The sequence below is a fragment of the Melanotaenia boesemani genome, chromosome 10 (assembly GCF_017639745.1).
Source record: "Melanotaenia boesemani isolate fMelBoe1 chromosome 10, fMelBoe1.pri, whole genome shotgun sequence".
Lineage (NCBI taxonomy): Eukaryota > Metazoa > Chordata > Actinopteri > Atheriniformes > Melanotaeniidae > Melanotaenia > Melanotaenia boesemani.
The window spans coordinates 11,097,015-11,113,665 of NC_055691.1; the positions used below are offsets into that span (position 1 = coordinate 11,097,015).

The window sequence follows — 16,651 nt, forward strand, 5'->3', positions numbered from 1 at the left end:
ATTTTAATAAAATGTTGTTGAACAATTTCAGAATTCAGCAGTGAAATCATTAAACCATCTTTATTCACAGGAATCAGCCTGAACCAGAACCAGAACCAGGACCAGGACCAAAACCCAGCTGTGTGTCTTTGAAGAGCGACTGGTCGAAGGATGAGCCTCCTTATTTCAGCTTAGAGGAACAGAGGTGAGCTGGGTGTAAATGTTGTATCAGAGTCAGATTGAACAGTTTTTATTCCAACATGTGTTTCAGCTCTTTTTCACGTTTCTATGCTCAGATGTGAAACTGATTTAATGTTCAGTTCTTTACTAAATGAGCTGAAACATCCAGATAAAAGCTCCAATAATAAAACAGTGTGATAAACATGTGAGTTTTTCCCACAGAGGAAAGTTTTCAGGAGGATTTCTCAGCAGTTTCAGATTTACTGTGTCTGAGTTCAGAGAGCTGCAGAAAGTGGGAGCTCTCCTTTAAAAAGTCACTTTTCTGGTGAGCTGAGAATAATCAGCAGGACTCAGTCTCAGTGCTGGACAGGAAACATAGCAGCTCCATAGTTCACCTTTTTAACACACTTAAACAGGTTCTGGTGCCATTAGAGGGAAAATAGGAATAAAGACCCAGTTTTACTGTGATGATCACAAGATCCAAACTTCATGTTTCAGTCACTCTGTGAGTGTATGAAGAGAAAATGAGAAACAGCTGTTCTACCCCTATACCATCCACATTACCAGATAATATTTCAATAAATCAGCCGTTCACACAACATTCATTCTTCATTAAGGGCTGATTATGTTAACAAAAAGGCAGAAGGACGACGTTCTACAAATGTTACATCAGATTAATCAAATGACATAAAAACTAAATCTTTATTGATCCCAGAAGGAAATCATAAAACCAGCTTATAAACTAATTCATGTATTTTAACTATTAATCTGGACATTTTCTCAGTTATCATGGATGAAATGTTGTGTAGCCTACAAATGAATAGAAATCAGTCAAATTCAATATCAAATGCTGACGCCTCCCTGGTGGAGGAGTTAAATTACTTTTTCACCCGCTTTGAGGTGGAGAGATCCCACCCTGCTCCACCACCCTCTCAGCCCCCCAGTACCCACCTGCTCCAGCTGCAAGAACACCAGGTGACAAAGGTTCTGAGCTGTAGATCCACACAAAGCAGCGGGACCGGATGGAGTACTGAGCAAAGTGCTAAAGGCCTGTGCTGATCAGCTGTTGGGGTCCTAACCAGGATTTTCAACACCTCCCTGAAACAGGCCCCCGTCCCAACCTGCCTGAAAGCAGCCACCATTGTCCCTGTTCCTAAGAAAAGCACCATAAGCAGCCTAAATGACTACAGACCGGTGGCCCTGACCTCAGTAGTTATGAAGAGCTTTGAGAGACTTGTCCTCCACCACCTTAAGTCCTGTCTCCCTCAGAACTTTGACCAACACCAGTACGCTTATAAAGCAAACAGGTCACCAGCTGATGCCATCACCACTGTCCTCCACACTGCTGCGAGCCTCTGAGAAGCAGGGAAATTATGTCAGGATGATCTTCCTGGATTTTTGTTCAGTGTTAAATACCATCGTACTGAACATCCTCATCAGGAAGTTCACTGACCTGGACTTCCCACCCCTCATCTGTGACTGGATCTAGAGTTTTTTAACAGAGCGTCCACAAACAGTGAGGATGGGGCTCCACACATCATCCACCCTGGCACTAAGCATGGGCACCCCCCAGGGCTGCATGCTAGGCCCCTTCCTGTATGCACTGTACACACACGACTGCATCCCATCCATCACTCAAACTGCATCATGAAACTTGCAGATGAAAGGACAGTGGTGGGTCTTGGGGGTGCATGTATCTGACGACCTCACATGGTCCACCAATACAACAGCGATGGTCAGCAAAGCTCAGCAGAGGCTCCACTTCCTGAGGCTGCTGAGGAAATGCTGGCTGGAGACAAAGCTGCTACAAACCTTTTATCGTACCACAATAGAAAGTGTGGTAGCATGCTGCATCATGGTGTGGTATGCTGGCTGCACAGCTAAGGATAAAAAGCCCTGCAAGGGGTCATTAAAACTGCACAGAAAATCATTGGCTGCCCCCCACCCTCCTTGGAGGACATTGCAAAATGTAGAAGCCTAAGTACGGCAAAGAAAATTCTAGCTGACCCATCACACCCCGGTCGGGGCCTCGTTGACCTCCTATCCTCTGGCAGGAGGTTCAGAATCATTAACAGCTGGACAAACTGTCTCAAAAACTGTTTTTACCCCTGGACAACCAGGCTTCTTAATGCCTAACCCCCACATGCACCATCACCATCACTGCTACATCAACCACACACTTATTGTATGTTCTTATGTTGTTTATAGTATTATTTATAACATACCTCATCCAGGATTTTACAATGTGAATTAGTGTGTGTGTTCGTGTGTGTGGAGGAGTTTTTATGTTTGTTATAGTTTCTCACTCATGTATGTTCGCAGGCAGGGGGACTCCTAGAGATTTTGGGTCCTGTGAAAAGAAACTGAAGTGACCATCAAAATAGCATTAAAAGAAATTAAATTAATAGAAATGAAAAGAAAAACATGACAGGTTACTTTGCAGGGGAAGCACTAAAAATACAATAAAGTTAATTTAGATTCAGTTATTTGCTGCAAGACGGATGCTTGTTTAAAAACATCTGTTTTTTTTTTAAATACTCAAACAATTAATTATCTCATGATAATTACAAAAAAATTACAAATACTAAACTTAAATAAAAAATAACCTCTTCCATGAAAATGAAATGCATTTATAACCTGTGGAAAAACAAATCAAATTTCAGCTAAAACACCATCAAAAACAAAATGGCCCTTCATTTTTTATGATTTATTGTATTGTGAGCATTATCATCATTAAATCAGATGCAAATGGTAAAATAAATTAGGTAGGCTCAGAAACAAAAAATAACAGGACCTCACATGGTTTATTGTATTATATGAACTGAATGTAAAACGGTCACAAGCAAACCACTGTGGAGATTTACAGTCAAACATTGTTTGGGAGTCAAAATAAATAATCACATTTTAAAAGGTAGAACTTTGTGTAATAAGATATCAAGGAGAGGTAAAGGTACACTATTGCTGAGTTAAGTTCTTGCAGTTTCATTCACAATCACTGTCCTTGCTCAGCGTTTTTCACCAAGAGCCCAACGTAGAGTTTTCTCCCAAGTCCTTGAAGTCCAGCTTTCTATTCTATCCAGCTGTTCTATTATTAGTATCTCCAACATGTAATGTCATGTGTAATAGCATCACAATCATTATGTCAGGCGGCCTCCCACTATTTTATTTTACTTAAAGGTGCTTTCTGTGATTTCACCAACAATGTCAAGGGAAATTGATTTGACTACCAATACTCCACATCATCGTCTCTCTCATGTAGGGGTCTGGCAGGCATCTGCTTCGGCTGCTCTCGTGTCTGTTTGGATCATGCATGATTGTTCTTTTAGCAGAGCAGCTTGCCGATCATTTGCCTGCGTTGATTATTTGACTAAAACAACAGTGAAATGAATCAAATCCAGAGTTCTGATATATGAGCTAATATGGGAGCAAAGTGAGCTAGCTTATATGGACAAAGTTTAGAAGAGACAAGAAGCTGATGTTCCACAACTTTCAATCAGACAAACTAACCGACCCACCTCGCCTCTGAAAGAACTGGATGACGTACTGTCGAACCCTCTGTTCTCTCTCCAGTCTCAGCTTTTGTCTTTTCTTTTTAAACTTCCCGATTTTTGAGGCATCCTGCCATCTTACTATCCACTCTCTGTCTGTCTGGAGCAGTTAGACTGAACCATTTAAGCCATTTTTTTGCGTGATTATAAGTTTATCTCTGAGTAGTACATAATTTTGTTAGTATTACAGTTGGATTGAGGGCCTTCTGGGCCCCTGTCAGTCATCGGCCCCAAGAATCCTTCCCATTTACCCCCCCTTTTCGGTGCCCCAGCTCGCACGATTGTTATTTGGTTTTATTTCTTCTTTCTTTAAAAAAAAAAAACTTGATAAATGTATTTATATGCTATGTTTTTTTTGCCAATGTGGAATAAATACCCACCCAGTTTCATTGCAACAACTGTCGGAATGACAATAAAGTGATTCTATTATTCTATTCTATTCTATTCTATTCTATTCTATTCTATTCTATTCTATTCTATTCTACTCTGTTCTGTTCTATTATATTCTATCAAGGCAATCATTGATAATCCAAAACGGAGAAGAAAATTAGTCGACTTCTTAGTTCTAGATTTTCTGCTGTTGCTATTTACAAGAAAAACATTAAAGTTAAAAAACAACATTTTATTATTTTCTTTATTTTACCAGGAAGTCACACTGAGGTCAAATATGTGTTTTTCCAGAGAGACTTTACCCGTGGACGTCTGGTGGGATGATGGGAGCCTTAGACTGCAGTAATGAGCCAGTATACAGTAGGTGGCAGAACGTATCTGCACAACCTGCCAGGAAATAGAAAAGAAGATGTGCTAACACAGCAACTCATTAAATGAGCTTTGACATGCTGGTACCAGAGGAACAGATGATCCAGTAAACCATCACCTTTAGTATAATGGTTACCAGTCACTCAGTGCAAACAGCCTTGCAGTGGGAGCAGAGGGAGGATCTGATCCAGAGGGTCACTAGCCGAGGCATGCTAGTTGTTAACCTGATGATGATCCACACTGGGAGCTGCCCAGTCCAACCAGTCTGATCCAACTACAGACTGGCTGTGGCTGCCTTGCTCCAGGGCACTTCAGCAGGAAGTAAAGCTTCATGAAGGTGTTGGTGAGAGCTGTTGGGACTCATCCAAACTGAGCTGAAATCTCCAAGCAGCTGCAGACTGAGCTGCTGGTTGTCAGTAAAGCTTTCCCACTACAGGGAGTCTCTGATTCACTGTTCACATCCTCACATCCCTTCATGGACCTTTACCTTGTGTTTGTCTCTGTGTGGACAGACAGAATATCAGCTGATTCTTCCTGATTCCTCCACAGAGTGGACCAGCAGAGCTCAGAGCTTCCCACTGGTCAGTCTGCCCAGCAGCATCAAACACAGCTGGACTCCATATTTATGGTCTGTACATGTACAACAACTACTTTTCCATCTCTTCTGTCCACATCGTCTCCATGCTGACCTTTGTAGACCAGTGGATTGTCAATGTGTCCAACATGGATCTGATGTTTGGCTCCATGATTTCAGTCTGATTGTGTCCTTCATATCGTTTCTCTTCCAGCTGCTGGAGGACAACATGATCACTTTTGTGAAGAAGGAGCTGAAGAAGATCCAGAAGCTTCTGAGTCCAGATTACCCAGAATGCTCAGTGTTGGAGGGTGAGGATGAGGAGCAGAGGAAGAGCAGCAGAGAGGCGTTAGTGAAGATCACAGTGGACTTCCTGAGGAGGATGAAGCAGGAGGAGCTGGCTGAGCGTCTGCAGAGCAGTAAGAGGATTTCTCTAAAGATTGAAGCTGCTGGATAAATGACACATTTACTGATGTCTCAACACATGAAACATCACATATTCACATCCTCATTCCTCAGAGGCTTCAAGTCTTTACTGACCCTTCTAATTTCTTCTTTTCATTCAGAACTTCTGGCTTCAGTTTGTGGCCGTAAACTAAAATCTGGTCTGAAGAAGAAGTTCCAGTGTGTGTTTGAGGGGATTGCTAAAGCAGGAAACCCAACCCTTCTGAACCAGATCTACACAGAGCTCTACATTACAGAGGGAGGGACTGCAGAGGTCAATGATGAACATGAGGTCAGACAGATTGAAACAGCATCCAGGAAACCACACAGACCAGAAACAACCATCAGACAAGAAGACATCTTTAAAGTCCCACCTGGAAGAGATGAACCAATCAGAACAGTGATGACGAAGGGAGTGGCTGGCATTGGGAAAACTGTCTTAACACAGAAGTTCACTCTGGACTGGGCTGAAAACAAAGCCAACCAGGACATCCAGTTTACATTTCCACTGACTTTCAGAGCGCTGAATGTGCTGAAAGAGAAAAAGTTCAGCTTGGTGGAACTTGTTCATCACTTCTTTACTGAAACTAAAGAAGCAGGAATCTGCAGCTTTGAAGAGATCCAGGTTGTCTTCATCTTGGACGGTCTGGATGAGAGTCGACTTCCTCTGGACTTCCACAACAATGAGACCCTGACTGATATTACAGAGTCCACCTCAGTGGATGTGCTGCTGACTAACCTCATCAGGGGGAAACTGCTTCCCTCTGCTCGTCTCTGGATAACCACACGACCTGCAGCAGCCAATCAGATCCCTCCTGACTGTGTTGGCATGGTGACAGAGGTCAGAGGGTTCACTGACCCACAGAAGGAGGAGTACTTCAGGAAGAGGTTCAGAGATGAGGAGCAGGCCAGCAGGATCATCTCCCACATGAAGACATCACGAAGCCTCCACATCATGTGCCACATCCCAGTCTTCTGCTGGATCACTGCTACAGTTCTGGAGGATGTGCTGAAAACCAGAGAGGGAGGAGAGCTGCCCAAGACCCTGACTGAGATGTACATCCACTTCCTGGTGGTCCAGACCAAAGTCAAGAAGGTCAAGTATGATGGAGGAGCTGAGACAGATCCACACTGGAGTCCAAACAACAGGAAGATGATTGAGTCTCTGGGAAAACTGGCTTTTGATCAGCTGCAGAAAGGAAACCTGATCTTCTATGAATCAGACCTGACAGAGTGTGGCATTGATATCACAGCAGCCTCAGTTTACTCAGGAGTGTTCACACAGATCTTTAAAGAGGAGAGAGGACTGTACCAGGAGAAGCTGTTCAGCTTCGTCCATCTGAGTGTTCAGGAGTTTCTGGCTGCTCTTCATGTCCGTCTGACCTTCATCAGGTCTGGAATCAACCTGCTGAAACAAGAACAAACTGTTTCTGTTTGGTCTAAGTTATTAAATAAACCAGATCGACAACGTCTCCATCAGACAGCTGTGGATCAGGCCTTACAGAGTCCAAATGGACACCTGGACTTGTTCCTCCGATTCCTCCTGGGTCTTTCACTGCAGACCAATCAGAGACTCCTACGAGGCCTGATGACACAGACAGGAAGTAGCTCGCTGACCAATCGGGAAACAGTTCAGTACATCAAGAAGAAGATCAGTGAGAATGTGTCTGCAGAGAGAAGCATCAATCTGTTCCACTGTCTGAATGAACTGAATGATGGTTCTCTAGTGGAGGAGGTCCAACAGTCCCTGAGATCAGGACGTCTCTCCACAGATAAACTGTCTCCTGCTCAGTGGTCGGCTCTGGCCTTCATCTTACTGTCATCAGAAGAAGATCTGGAGGTGTTTGACCTGCAGAAATACTCTCCTTCAGAGGAGGTTCTTCTGAGGCTGCTGCCAGTGGTCAAAGCCTCCAACAAAGCTCTGTAAGTACATATATAGCAGGATGTGGAGAAATATACTGCTGCTGTTTTATAGGACAGAATGTGACAGAGAACTACTTGTCTCATTATTTCCTCTTCAGACTGAGCAGCTGTTCCCTCTCAGATGAAGGATGTTCAGCTCTGTCCTCAGTTCTCAGCTCCCAGTCCTCCAGGCTGACAGAACTGGACCTGAGGATCTCTGACTCAGGAGTGAAGCAGCTGTCTGATGGACTGAAGAGTCCACACTGTAAACTAGAAACTCTCAGGTCAGATTTCTCTGCTGCTCTCACATATTTTTCTACTTTTTTATGCCTGTTTGCACGATAACATTTCCACACAAAATGTAAAACTTAATTCTTAGTGTATTTAAAAAGAAAAGGATTTCTACAGCAGTGGGATGAAAACTATCTCCGTGCAGGGAAAACACATATTGGGTAGAAACCATGTAGTGTTCATGTCAGGCTTCTAGTGGGCAGTGAAACTTGGCAACGATACATCCAGTTGTGCACCACATCCTCATAAGAACCGAAAACAGGCAACAAAATGTTTCCATTTTACGGTCTCAGCATTGTGGTGTAAACAGGAGCTCATTTTCCTACCGTCTCTGTGATGCAATAATCTCAAACATTTTCAGAAATATGTTTAAATAAATGAAATGAAACATCCCCAGATCTCCATCACTTCATTCTGATCACTGCTGCTCAGATACTTTTGGCTCATTTCATTTGGTTTGGAAGATATGTGTGCAGATCAGGTCCAGTCCAGTTCTGAGTTTTGTTCAGGTTTATCCAGTTGTACTGACTGTGATTGGTGTGGATAAATGGGAGGACAGTGGAGTAAGAGGATCTGTGACAGCAACATGTTTCAGTCTTCTGACTTTTTCTTTCCTTTAACCAACAATCTTGATGATGGAGTCATGTTTGATATGTGAACATACTAATATGATGTATAATTTAACTGGAACCCTGTGATCAGATGGCTTTAGATGAAGTATCTGAAGCTCTTTGTGGAGAATATGTATTGATCTTGTGTCGGCTCAGAACTGCAGACCAGCATCATAGCCAGGTCTCAGTGTGGTCCAGTTCTCATCAGAGACCGTCATCTTCCCCTTAGACCTGCTGAATGTCTCCCATTACCTTTTCTTAAACCTGGGACATTTTACAATGAGGTCCAGGAAAAGAGTTTATGAAAAGATGATTGGAGGTCTTTTTCTACTTTTACCAGACCCCTGCTGTCTCATACTTTATATCATAAATAAAAGAAGCACGTTTGTATGGGGGTATTTTTCTATCTTTCTTGTAAACTCAACTAATCCAGGATTAGAGTGCAAGTAATTTCACTTCTTTATTTTTTCATTTAATTAATTTAATCTGGTAGGCTAGATATTATTAGCAGCCTGCAGACTGCCAGTTGCCAAACAATGCTTTATCTGCTTTGACTTCGTGAAAATTAAAGCTTATTAGAAATTTTTGTGGAAACCCGTTGCCTTAAACCATACCAGTTTTTACAAATGCTGAAACATGTCAAGTTATATCAACATGACCAACCATTAGAATTAAACACCCATTAGTTAACTTATCTAAATTTCTTTAAAGCCTCCAGTAGTTGTAACTGAATTCTCTAACATTAGATTTACACATGCTGTTCAGTATTTTCACTGAACTTTGACACACATAAACAATAACTTGTAGATGCTTATTCTCACTTACTCATCCAAAACCACAACAAGTGGAACTTTGAATTTAACCATGTCATGTCTTACTAATTATACTTTATTTTTATCAGTACACTGTGTTTAAAAATGGATGCTAGCGGTGGTTTCTTTTCCTGAACCGTCCTTTGCATTCATGGTGCCACATTAAAAATTCAGAGGGCAGAACTTTATGACATTGTCTACTTGTTAACATGACACATGAATTGAAGCAGAAAACTCAAATTTATAGTACAACAATTAAGAAAAAGGTTAAATTTCAGCTGAATCTGTATCTCCCATGAGCCTTTGCGGTCGGGATATGTTGAGTTTTGAAAATAGCCCCGCCCCCTGTCACAGAAACGTAACATGTTGAGTTTTCTTTGCTAATCATTATTATTACACTGCACAATGTAGAAAACTATTAGAAACAACTTATTTGTTTTATTAATGAGACACTGTTATATAAAACATAAAATGATAATTAGTCACTACTAAATAGTTTATATTCAAACAAAATGTGGGCTAAGTATGGAAGCCCATTTCCGTCACTCTGATGAAAAAAAAAAAACATAGTATCTCATAATTATGACTTAAGTATCTCATAATAATGAGATACTATCTCATTATTATGAGATAGTATCTCAAAATAATGAGATACTTAAGTCATAATTATGAGATACTATCTCATTATTATGAGATAGTATCTCATAATTATGAGATACTAAGTCATAATTATGAGATAGTATCTCATAATAATGAAATACTATCTCATAATAATGAGATAGTATCTCATTATTATGAGATACTTAAGTCATAATTATGAGATACTATGTTTTTTTTTTTTTCATCAGAGTGACGGAAATGGGCTTCCATAGCTAAGAGTGTGGAGTCACTGTGTCAAGTAAAACATGCGCACCCTGTAGAAGGTGAGGACGATCTGCTCGAATTAGCTCGTATTCTATTGGCTGGAGGAGGTTTGACAGACAGCTCTTTCTGTAACCCAAGAGACAGGAAAAAATATCCAAGAGCAGAAGTTTTTAGTGCGCAGAGAAAGTGTCTGAGTGTGAGGGAAAGAGACCAAGTCTGAGCGCAGAGTTTTGAAAGGAAGAACGATTTATTTGAAAGCAAGAGGGACTTTCTGAGTGTGACAGCAGAGTTTTGAGAGAGAGCAGGATGATATTTGAGCGTGAAAACCAGAAATCTTGTTCTCAAAGCAAACAACTGCGCAAACAACTGCGCTCTTGATTAAAGATAGAAAAATACTCCCGTGCGTTTGTGAAAGCAAGATATTTATGACTGACAGGTGACTTTTAAAGATGTCTAATGTGGATTCCAAAGGTCAAATAAGAATAAACATGAAACAGAGAACTAAACCATTCTGTACATCACTCAGTTTATTAACTGTCCAACAGAAGAAAAGATGATATTTTGGTTTCACTGAAGAAATGTGAATAAATTTTTTCAATGATTCTCTGACTTTAAGTTAAATTGTACATGTGACTAAATCTGAAAACAAACCTTCTTCATTTTTTTTCAATATCTTCTCTTCAGACTGAGTGTCTGTGGCCTCTCAGAGAGAAACGTTGCAGTTGTGTCCTCAGTTCTCAGCTCCCAGTCCTTCAGGCTGACAGAACTGGACCTGAGAATCTCCAACTCAGGAGTGAAGCAGCTGTCTGATGGACTGAAGAGTCCACACTGTAAACTGGAAACTCTCAGGTCAGATTTCTCTGCTGCTCTAACCTGTAAGCCATAATGATCAAAATGATAACAAATAAATGCTTGAAATGTCTCACTTTGCATATAATGAATCTATATATCAGTTTCACCTTTTCAGCTGAATTACTGAAGTAAATTATGTTTTGCACAAAATTCAAATTTTTTGAGTTTCACCTGCATATTACTGAGTTTATTAACTGTCCAATAAAAAAAAGATGATTTTTTGGTTTCACTGAGGAAATGTGAATGAATTTTTCAATGATTTTCTCTGACTTTAAGTTAAATTGTACATGTGACTAAATCTGAAAACAAACCTTCTTCATTTTCTTCAATATCTTCTCTTCAGACTGAGTGTCTGTGGCCTCTCAGAGGGAAACGTTGCAGCTGTGTCCTCATTTCTCAGCTCCCAGTCCTTCAGGCTGAAAAAGCTGCAGCTGAGTAGCAGCAACCTGCAGGATTCAGGAGTGAAGCTGCTGTCGAGTCTGCAGAGTCCACACAGTCAGCTGGAAACTCTCAGGTGAGCTTGTTTTCATACCGAGCAAAGTGGGATGAGTTTTTATCATCAAACATCAGACGTCCTTCATTAATCTCCAGAGGGAAAGTCAGTTGTCCAGCATTTCACATTTAAAGGCACAACAACAGTCCGAAAGTTAAATTAGTAAATGGAGACTTTAATGCAGTGTGATCAGAAATAAAACATCAATAGAAGTACATCAACAAGTCAGATAAAGTAAAGGGATGAAAAAGGACTGATGCTAATCACTAAAGGAGCATTCGCACAAGAATTTTCTGGGGGGCTCGGTTTCCATTGAAACATTTCACACCTTCCTTTGGTTCGGTTTGTTTTCACACTGATCTTCACTTTAGTGAACAAACTGCCTGGAGAACATCATGCAGTTCCAACAGCTACTCGCTAGGGCTGATATTCCCCAAAAACACCACTAAGCAAGAAAGAAAGCAGGAATAAGAAGAAAACCAGCTCATGGATTGGCCAGGACCTTCTCTGCAAGTAAACCATGGAGCAATAACAAGTTTCTGCACAACTTGTTTACTTCCAAGTGAACTGAGACCACCAGTTTTCAGCGGACCAGAGTTTTCTTCTTTGGTCTGCAGCAGAATGTGAATGAGTGTTTACTTCAGATGAACCTTACTATCCATGGAAGTGGGCCAGGGTTCGTTTAAAGTGGGCCAAATAGTGGCGGTGTGAATGTGTCTTCAGATTAAAGCGTCTGATAGCAGACGGGACAAAGGAGCCTCTAAACCTCTGTTATGTAGCTCAGAGTAATGAGATGTTCACTGCAGCTGCTCTTTAGACCAGCTAAGATGTCGTGGAGAGGGTGGTCTTTGTTATTCAGAACTGCTTCCACCTTCTCCATTGTTTTATTTTTACCTTTATTTATACACGTGTAGCCCTAAGGCTATTCTTGTCATTCATTCCTTCTCAAATTAAAATGTTTGTGTAATAAACAGTAGTTCATGAAGTGTAAACATGTTGGAAATGTGGATTATACAATGTTAAAAACAGTCATGTTACATACAGTTAGAAGTCAGAGTTAAAAGAGGTTTAGTTGTAAAATGCATTCATATTGGGTTGTTGGCACAAATGACATAAGACCACGTTTATTGTGGGGTAGTGAAGCATCCCTTTATTCTCTCAGCTTTGTATGTGTATTCTTAACCAATCCTGTCCGCAGTTTATTTCGGTAGGAGTAGTGTGCCTCTAGAGAGAGAGTGGCGCCACCAGAAGCTCAAAACGCTTGCCGATCACGTGGTCCATGTAGCCTCCAAAAGTTCCAGGAAGTGCTTGGCGGCCAATACAAAATAATAGGAAAACTACGATAATCTGTAAATAATGATAAATGAAGGCTTTGCTTTGCAATATTTTTATAGTTGTGTTCATTGATATGAATCATCAAAGTTTTACTAAACCTGTTTGACATCAACAGCAATGTAAATCATAATATTTTCTGTTTTTTTAACTTTATCTTTCAGACTGAGGCATACAAACAGGTGACGACAATGGTTTACCAAGTGACTACACAATAAATCTAGGCTCACAGCATAATGATAATTGTTCTTACAGGAAATCTATATCCAATAAATAAAATTTAGATCCCCAATTCATTTCAAATAAATGGGTTATCTATTCTTACTTATTAGTATCTACTTGTGTGAATTGCTTTTAAGTCTTAAGACTTATTTTGACTGGGGCAGACTGACTCACAATATAATGTGTTCTTACAGAAAATCCATGGCAAATAAATAAAATTTTGATTTCAATTAATGATAAATACATGGCTTTCTATCACTATTTGTTAACTATCCCAAGACTTACTCCCTACATATACATAATAAATCAGACAAACACCCTTTGTTTTCCAAATGCATTTAATACCTAAAAGAATTCCTTTACAATAAAACTCGACTAGATCAGCATGTCTAGCCATTTCTTTTCTCTGCTATCCTTGAATACAGTCTTCACCATGGTATGCTGTGCTGCATGGGGATGCTCCAATTGCTCAGAGAACGGCGTGCGTATGTATGGCTTCCCCAAAGACAGGGACAGAAGGAAAATATGGATGGCCAAAGTCAGCAGGATACATCTGACCACCATCAGGGACTGTGAAAACAAAAAAATATGTGAGGCAATCATGTTAAAACAATGCATTTACACATTTTCAAAGACCATATCATTGGGAAGTTTATTTTTAAATTAAACACATCACAGGGAGATTTATATGGTTGAGGTTGCAGAATATAGAAAAAAAGACAGGAAACTGTCCAAAGAGACAGACAACACTTAAAAGTGGCCAAACCAGGAAGGTGAAGAAGAACAGTATCCCAGTTAACGTCAGGCAACCCCAGAACTGATAATACAACATAATTAATATATAATAGTATAATATATAGTGAATATATATGACTGAACTTTTCACCCTGCAATATCAAATGACAGCCCTAATATTGTATAATTGTATGGGCTGTACTATTCCACAAAACAGCTCACTTTCTAGTTATTATGTAAAATGAACGGTGTAATTATTGGCCTGGCCTATAGTGTTAAATGTGTGAAATGCGGTGGTCACACATTATAACCCACATACAGAATCATCTTCATATCTTTGTCCATAATTCCACAGCCTTATAAATACATTAAAATTAAATAAAAATGTAACTACAATCGCTCTCCCTACACATTAACCTCGCTATCAACGGTGTTGGATCAATTTATATTGACGAACAGAATTTACATTCATCAGCCTGTGGCATCTGTTGCTATCAGTGTGCTAGCATAAACTTTTATCGGTTTGTAATCTCTAAATATATTAATCTAGACGGTGACAATCCGCCAACATATTTAATTACTCATGTCAAGTTGATTTAGATGCACAACTGATATGGAAATATGACTATTAAAACATCTTACCTTGAAGAAGTGTAACTCCGACAATCTGCTCCATTGAAATACATTGACCGTCGCTTAGCTTTTGCTAACTTCCGGGAACTTTTGAGGGGCTCCATACGCCGCCATTGTTGTGAAAAAACTGAACCATTGCAGTGAACGGAGATGGCGCCACTCTCTCTCTAGAGGCACACTAGGTAGGAGGGACTTAGCGTCACCTACGTTGACAACACGTTGGTAATAGCAGAGGCTGTTTTATAGGTGTCCGAGAAGGACTGCTGTAAGCTGTAAACGCATTCTGAAAGAATTCCTAACTTCCCAGACTGACAAAGAGTCGTCCTGTGGTCTATGTGTGTGAACTCTGTGAAGCTGCCAGAGGACCGGACATTGGCCATACGAGGGAGAGAGTAAGGACCGGGAGAGCCCTGGACCGTGGGAAAGGCTATAGCTGCTGTACTTGACTGTGGTTCGTTGCCACGTGTGGCTGTGCACTTCACCCCCTTGCCGCTGAAACTACAACCTGCCATTTGCCCTTTCCCCCCTTCTCCATCTATGACTGTACCGATTTGTGAGTACTCTTAACGCTTTGCACGTGCCTTTTGTTTATGCTGATTCAAGACAGCGAACCGGCCATTTGTTTCTGGCCTCCACGCTCACAAGCATCGTCCGGGCCTACAACGTTTATTATTTTAGCCCAGAATGAATGAGTGTGTGAGTGTGGGCTGTGGGATTCTGAATTCACTGGTCATTTGATCTATCATTTTCATGCAAGTTATCAGGGATTATTTGTGAGCTGTACTTACCAGTTAGAGTTTGGAGTGATCTGTGTAACTTAAAGGTCAACAGTGAACACAGTTAATATTTTCCAGATCCAGTTCAAAATTGTAAAATAAATTAGTATTCTTGTCTTACTAAATCCTGTGTATCATTGCCAATGGTCTAACTTCAGGATAAAGTGAAAACAAGTTTCAGTGAACTTTTATTTTAATGGGAAGTACTAACTCTTGTGTACTTCTTAGAACATAATTGGAGGCACCGGCAAATTATTTTATATTATCATAGGTTGCGCCAGACGAACTCAGGCCCTGTCCCACTGTACTACAACACAACTACGTTTTGGCCGTCTAAATTCATTAGCTACATGGGACTGGGGTTACACACGTTTAACTCATTGAGACACAAGGTCTCATTTCCCAGAGTGACCTGTCCACAAATACATCTAATACAAGTAGATCCAAACATACATTTCTCCACCACAGTGCTCAGTGAGTCCAGCCTTAGTTCCATCACTGAAGAAGCCTTTTCCAGCAGTTTCTCCAGCCTCCTCTTGTCCTTCTCTTTAATGCTGCCTCCCCAGCAGACATCAGCATAAAACAATGTGCTCGCCACCACAGATTGATAGAACATGTGGAGCATCTTCTGCAGATATTGAAGGACTTTAACCTCCTGAGTAAATACAAACAGCTCTTTCCTTTCTCATACATAACATTGGTATTCCTGGACCAGTCTAGATGGTGGTCTATGTGGACCAGAAGGTCTACATGGTGTTCAGGATCAGATAGTTCTAGATGAAATTATCAATCAGCTGTCTGTACTCATCGTTCTGCCCATCCCTGGTACATGACACTATTGCTGGTCTTCCAAACGTGGAAAGTCTTGGAGTTTTACACAACAGCAATGCCTATGAAATAAAAAGCATCATGATAAAAACAGTACAAGAACATATTTCAATTTTTAGCTAAAAATATTATTCTGGAACATCACTGATGGAAATGAACAAATACTAAACCACTAAAGAAAAGAACTTATATAAATGGATCCATTCATTGGTTTTCTTCCACTTCCCTGAAGTCGGATCAAAGAGTTAACGGATCAGGAGGGAATCCTACACACCCCTCCTCAGAGACACTCTCCAGCTCCTCCTCACCTGAAATCCTCACCTGTCTTATTCAGATGTTCAGACTGTCTCTGATAAACTACATTTCCAAGCTGAAAGTTCTCAGCCACCACGTTGAATCTTTGTTTCACTCATGATCTATGTGAGCATTAAAATCCACCACATGGACGTGATAACGAGGTTATAAAGCTGATTTTCCTCCACAGATGATCTTTCAGTCTACATCCAATATGAGGATTGATTCATTTTGATCACATATATTTTTATTTTAGTATTTTCCTCTAACTGTCTCTTCAGGCTGTGTATGTGTGGTCTCTCAGAGAGAAGCTGTGAAGCTCTGTCCTCAGTTCTCAGCTCCCAGTCCTCCAGTCTGACAGAACTGGACCTGAGTAACAACGACCTGCAGGACTCAGGAGTGAAGCAGCTGTCTGCTGGACTGAAGAGTCCAAACTGCAAACTGGAAACTCTCAGGTCAGGATTCATCACACTGAGTGTTTAAATGAGTTTTTATTAATGAACAACAGAACACCTGTAGAAG

General features: G+C 40.6%; 2 long non-coding RNA genes and 1 pseudogene across 2 annotated transcripts in view; 2 read left to right on the forward strand and 1 right to left on the reverse strand.

Moving 5' to 3' along the window:
• LOC121646913 overlaps positions 1-16,651 on the forward strand; it is a 143,334-nt pseudogene that overhangs the window by 71,820 nt on the left and 54,863 nt on the right.
• Positions 1-16,651, reverse strand: part of LOC121647012 — a 34,097-nt gene that overhangs the window by 9,648 nt on the left and 7,798 nt on the right. The gene's annotated exons all lie outside the window — the stretch shown is intronic.
• Positions 12,268-15,132, forward strand: LOC121646997. Its single transcript, XR_006011739.1, has 2 exons — positions 12,268-12,516; positions 14,414-15,132. It is a non-coding gene; the product is annotated as an uncharacterized LOC121646997 (long non-coding RNA).